Source organism: Chrysochloris asiatica, unplaced genomic scaffold, assembly GCF_000296735.1.
Source record: "Chrysochloris asiatica unplaced genomic scaffold, ChrAsi1.0 scaffold00050, whole genome shotgun sequence".
Taxonomy (NCBI): domain Eukaryota; kingdom Metazoa; phylum Chordata; class Mammalia; order Afrosoricida; family Chrysochloridae; genus Chrysochloris; species Chrysochloris asiatica.
In genome coordinates, this window is record NW_006408568.1 from 15700080 (window position 1) to 15706183 (window position 6104).

Genomic DNA, 6104 nt, shown 5'->3' on the forward strand with positions numbered 1-6104 from the left:
ACCATACTTATTCAACCTGTATGGTGAGCAAATAATCCGAGAAGCTGGGTTATATGAAGAGAAATGTGGCATCAGGATTGAATCAAGACTCATAACAACCTGCAATTAGCAGATGATACAACTTGCTTGCTGAACATGAAGAGGACTAAAACATTTACTGATGAAGATCAAAGAGCACAGCCTTCAGTATGGATTCCATCTCAATGTAAAGAAAACAAAAACCCTCACCAATGGACCAATAAACAACATTCTTATTAATGGAGAAAAGATTGAAGGTGTCAAGGACTTCATTCTTCTTGGATCAACTATCAACACTCATGGAAGCAGCAGTCAAGAAATTAAAGGACGTATTGCATTAAGCAAATCTGCTGCACAAGACCTTTTTAAAGTGTTGAAGAGCAAAGATGTCAGCTTGAGGACAACGGTGCACCTTACCCAAGCCATGGTACTTTCAATAACCTCATATTCATGTGAAAATGGACAGTGAATAATGAAGACCATAGAAGAATTGATGCTTTTAAGTTATGGTGTTGGAGGAGAATATTGAAAGTTCCATGGGCTACCAAAAGAACCAATAGATCCGTTTTGGAAGCGCAGACAGAGTGCTCCTTGGAGGCCAAGATGGCCAAATTTCATCTCTCATACTTTGGACATATTGTCAGGAGGGACTAGTCACTGGAGAAAGATATCATGTTTGGTAAGGTGGAAGGTCAGAGAAAAAGAGGAAGACCCACAACGAGATGGATTGGCCAAGTGGCAGCATTGATGGACTCAAGCTGGCAACAGTAATGAGGTTGGCCCAGGATTGAGCAGTGTTTCATTCTGCTGTGCATAAGGTTGCTGTGAGTCAGTACCGACTCAATGGCACCTAACAACAACAACAGGCATCTTTGAAATTCAGTTCCCATTAATTTATGTCCGATGTATTTCCTAAGGTCTGTGGGAATTGGAGTCCTAGTGTGGTACTGTGGGATAAAGCACTGAACTGCCAAGGTGGTTTGCACTGCAAGGTCAGTGATTCAAGCTCACCACACCAGCCACTCCTCAGAAACTCAATACAGGGTCTCTACAGGTTGGAACCAACTTAATGGCACTTAACAACAAACAAATGGGGAATTGGAGTCCTGGTGTGGCACTCTGGGATAAAGCACTGAACCACAAGGTGGGTTTGAACCACAAGGTCAGTGGTTCAAACTCACCAGCCACTCTTTGGAAAACCTATACAGGGTTGCCATGAGTCAGAACCACTTGAAAGACACTTAACAACAGCAATAATGGGGAATTAGTGGCTGGTTTTCTGAAACCTACCCTCAGGCTCAAAGTATCTAAATGCACAAAATACAACCAACTGAGCACAGAGGGAACATAAACGGCATCCTTTCCCCATTAAATGAAGAACTTTGAGGGGGTGGTGGTGGTATTGTCCACTTCCTCTTAATGAAAGATGATTCCCATTTCTAAGAAGTGGGAGGGGAGGATTTACTTTTTGTGAAATTATTTCTTAGAAGAGCTAGCAAGTCAGCCTTACGAGTATGGAAAGTTTATGTGTTTGAACTGTCCTCAAAATATAGAATACTTAGCACAGTTATATGGAGCAAAGGAAGGTTGGTCAGTGGCTCATAAAATTAAAAAGTATACAGACATTTTTGCTGAGACTACTGGAATCTTCATATTGTTAGTCCTAGGCTGTCAGGGAGGTATGGGAAAAAAATCCTGGTATCTTTTTTAAGAGCAGCTTTGTAATCCCTTTTAGATCACTCATTTCAGCTGGATTCAAAGGAGCTAGGCCTGTAACTCTTTGCATGAACAATATAGGTTATGGGAAGAGTGGATAATGCAGGTCATAGACAGAATGATGAATTATTGAGATTGGCATTTTTATAGGACATCTGTCAAAGATTAATATCAACATCATCCCACAGGTCTTTTGTTTGCTATGTGATCATGTTGGTTTTCTCTTTCTTCCTCCCCTCACGCCCGCCCCCTCTGCTGGGTACTCAGTACCTAACTCTGGCTTAAATTTTAAAGGCAGTAATTAAGCCCTTGAAACTTCTGGTGCCAAAGCTGTTTTGCAGCACTGTTAGTGTAAATCACCATCCTGTCCCACTTGGGGCTCCTTCCCAGAAGCTGTCAGAGGCAAATCCATGTTTATGGGAGAGTCTCTCGACGCTTTATACTCATTGAGATAAAATTAAGTCAAAGAGCATTCAGTTAAAATGGCAGAGTAATTAAATGAGCTGCACTGTGTCCCACCATTTAAATTGCATCAAAGACTTAAAGCTAGAGGAATGAGAATGTGGGAGCCATGTTCTTGCTGAGCAATTCTGGGTTTCTGCAAGTACTTGTGTGCTAATTAGGTCATGGAAGATTGGAGATTTCACAGTCTCTTCGGTGTGTACTCAAAAAACACACAGACGCTTTGAGGCCCCCGTGTCAGGCCAGAAAGTGGACGAGAATTGATGGAGCACCAACGGGAATTTCTCTGAATTGGCTGTTTGGAGAGAGTAGATATGGTCCGTGGACTCAGGGAGGTTGCAGATTAGTAGGGAAACCAATTCTACAAACAAGGGTACAGTGAAGAAAAGAGAGGGCATAAGCATGGTACAGGAAGTTTGGTTCTAAATTAGTATTAATTAGGGAAATTTTTAAGTTTTGGTTGTTAAGTAAATGAAAAGCAAACCTATTGTCTTTGAGTTGGTGCCAATTTGCGGCAAGACTATGTGTGTCAGAGCAGAACTGTGCTCCCTAAGGTTTTCAGAGGCAATTTTTTTTAAAGTAGATCTTCAGGTCTTTTGAAATATCTTTTTTTGGTGGGGAGGGGGGTTAAAGCTTTTTTTGTGAATTGAGTGATAATTTACATGGGTTTTCCATTCAACCTACCATATTTTGTTTTATTGCAATGATTACAATCCCCTCCATGCACCATCAGTTAAGATGCCTCTATTCCCTCTTTCTTTTCTTTCTTTCTTTCTTTTGTTGTTAAAGTTTTTATTGTGAATTGAGTGATAGTTTACTTGGGGGAACATTGGTTTTACACTCATCATTTCATTACAATGATTACAATCTTCTGAGATGTCTTTGAGCAGACTCAAAACCTCCAAAATCTTGGTTATCAGCTGAGCATATTAACCATTTGTACCACCCAGGGACTCTAGAAAGCAACTAGTCCAGATATCTAGACTTAAAAGAATAAACTTGAGCATTTTCAACCGTGAACCTTTTTCAAGATTGCCCAGAGAGGTTAATACAGCTGGTAGTAGCAAATCCTCTTCATGACACATTAAGATTTAATTTTTTTAAAACCAGTCAGCTCAGTTCCACTTTTCATTGCACATCTCTACATGGTCTTATGCAGGGATTTCATCAAATTGCTTCTTATCTGGATGTACCATATACTTGGGTATGCCCATCATCCTCCACCAACATTCTTCTTGCAGCTCAATAGTTAAAGCTTTCCATCTCGTTAATTTTGCTTGTGCTCACTCCTTCTCCACTTGGTCTCTGCATGCCCTCCGCAACTCCCATCCCTCCACCCTTTATATTCTAACTTTCAGTCTGGAGTCTACTTTCTCCAATGCCTTTCTCTAAACAGTAGCCTCCGACCACTCCAGAATGTGTCATATTTAGCTCTTCTCACCTGAGCCCATTGTTTTGTCTATTCACTAACTTTGTCACTTTAATGTGTTGGTCTTTGAGAATCAATATCCTTCATTTTCCACATATTGTACAGTACTATAGTGTCATTAAATTACAGATGTTTACTAGGTCAAATTCTGGACTGCTAACCACAAAGTCATTGGTTCAAACCCACTGACAACTCCTCAGAAACAGGGTCACTATGAGTCAGAACCGACTCAATATCATTTAACAATAACAAGGTTAAATTTCAATAATCCACCCATGATAAACAATTCTTAGATTATACTCCTTAGCATATTTCAAAAGTACACTCTTTACTATATTTTAATTTACTCCTCTCTATCTTCAAGGAAAGAAACTGGGTTATATGAAGAAGAACGTGGCATCAGGATTGGAGGAAGATTAATTAACAACCTGCGATATGCAGATGATACAACCTTGCTTGCTGAAAGTGAAGAAGACTTAAAACATTTACTGATGAAGATCAAAGACCATAGCCTTCGGTATGGATTACATCTCAATGTAAGGAAAACAAAAATCCTCGCCACTGGACCAATAACAACATTCTTATCAATGGATCAAAGATTGAAGTTGTCAAGGACTTCATTCTTCTTGGATCAACTACCAACACTCACGGAAGCAACAGTCAAGAAATCAAACAACGTATTGCATTAGGCAAATCTGCTGCACAATACCTTTTCAAAGTGTTGAAGAGCAAAGATATCAGCTTGAGAACTAAGGTGAGCCTGACCCAAGCCATGATATTTCAGTAACCTCATATGCATGTGAAAGCTGGACAGTGAATAAGGAAGACAATAGAAGAATTGATGCATTTGAGTTATGGTGTAGGAGGAGAATATTGAAAGTGTCATGGGCTGCCAAAAGAACCAACAGATCTGTATTGGAAGAAATGCAGCCAGAGTTCTCCTTGGAGGCCAAGATAGCCAAATTTCGTCTCTCACACTTTGGACATATTGTCAGGAGGGACCAGTCGCTGGAGAAGGATATCACGTTTGGTAAGGTCAGAGAAAAAGATGAAGACCCCCAACGAGTAGTGAGGTTGGTCCAGGATCGGGCAGTATTTTGTTCTGCTGTGCATAAGGTTGGCACCGACTTGATGACACCTAACAACAACAACAATCTTCAAGGAAAGGAGCTCTGGTAGCGTAGTGGTTACGAATCGGGCTGTGAACCGCAAGGTCAGCAGTTCAAAACTACCAGCTGCTCCGTGGGAGAAAGATAAGGCTTTCTGCTACCATAAAGACTTACAGCCTCGGAAACCCTGTTCAGTGTCGCTATGGGTCGGAACCTACTCAACGGCACTTAACAACAACAACAACAACAACAATCTCACAGTTAGCAGTTTAAAACCACCAGCTGTTTCGTGGGAGAAAGATGAGGCTTTCTGCTCCTGTAAAAATTTATAGCCTCAGAAACCCTGTACAGGGTCGCTATGAGTCAAAACTGACTCCACGGCACATAACCACATCAAATCTTCAAGGAGAGCTGGTGGCACAGTGGTTAAGCACTCTGCTGTGAGCTGAAAGATCAGGGATTCAAATCCAACAGCAGCTCTTCAGGAGAAAGGTGTGGCAGTCTACTTCCATGAAGATTTACATATGGGCTTAGTCATCTTCTGGGGCAGTTCTACTGTGTTCTACATGGTTGATATGAATTGGGAGCCACTCAGTGACAATGGGTTTTATCCATTTTCATAAGTTTAATTCTCAACAGTCCACCCAATAATTATAAAAATCTCTCATTCCTCTTTAGCACTGACTTTTCATGCATTTTAAGCTCAACAATGATTGAGTGGGGAGTAGTCATCTAGGAGATGTTCTGGCAGCATTTTCTTTAGTTTTGCTAAATTCCTATAAAGCCCCAGCATTCTGTTCTTGATCAGTCTTTGGTGGGTGACTGGCTTCTGTACCAATCAGAAGGCACAGGAAGTCTCCCCTATTAAAGCCAAAATTAACTTAGTATTTGGGGTCAGTATGCTCTTGTCTCTGCTTACAATTGCTTTTAGAGGAGTCTTTTGGGAATCACTGCTATGCTAAGCACCTTGCATTCCCCTGGCCTTTGATACTTGCATGAATACTCAAGTCATGTTTGACTACAAAGACAATGGTTACTCATAATGTCCTAATTTGTTAAATTCTTGTCTATGGTACAATATTCCAGTTTCAGTCTCTGTCTGCCTCCACTCTCCAAGAGCTTTCCTTAAACTGACATACTAGATGACTTATTTTCAATAGAAAATGTATTGCTGAAAATCCTAAGATTCCAACTTCATATGGGGAGAAACTAAGATTTACACAAAGCTTTATAAAAACAGAAATGAAGATAGAATTAGCAGTTGCAAGATGAAAGTCAACCAAGAAGTCTGTCTCTACCACCTGTTATAAGTAGACCTGGGACATGAACATTTGCTTTGACTAAGACAACATGCCCGCATGAACCAAAGA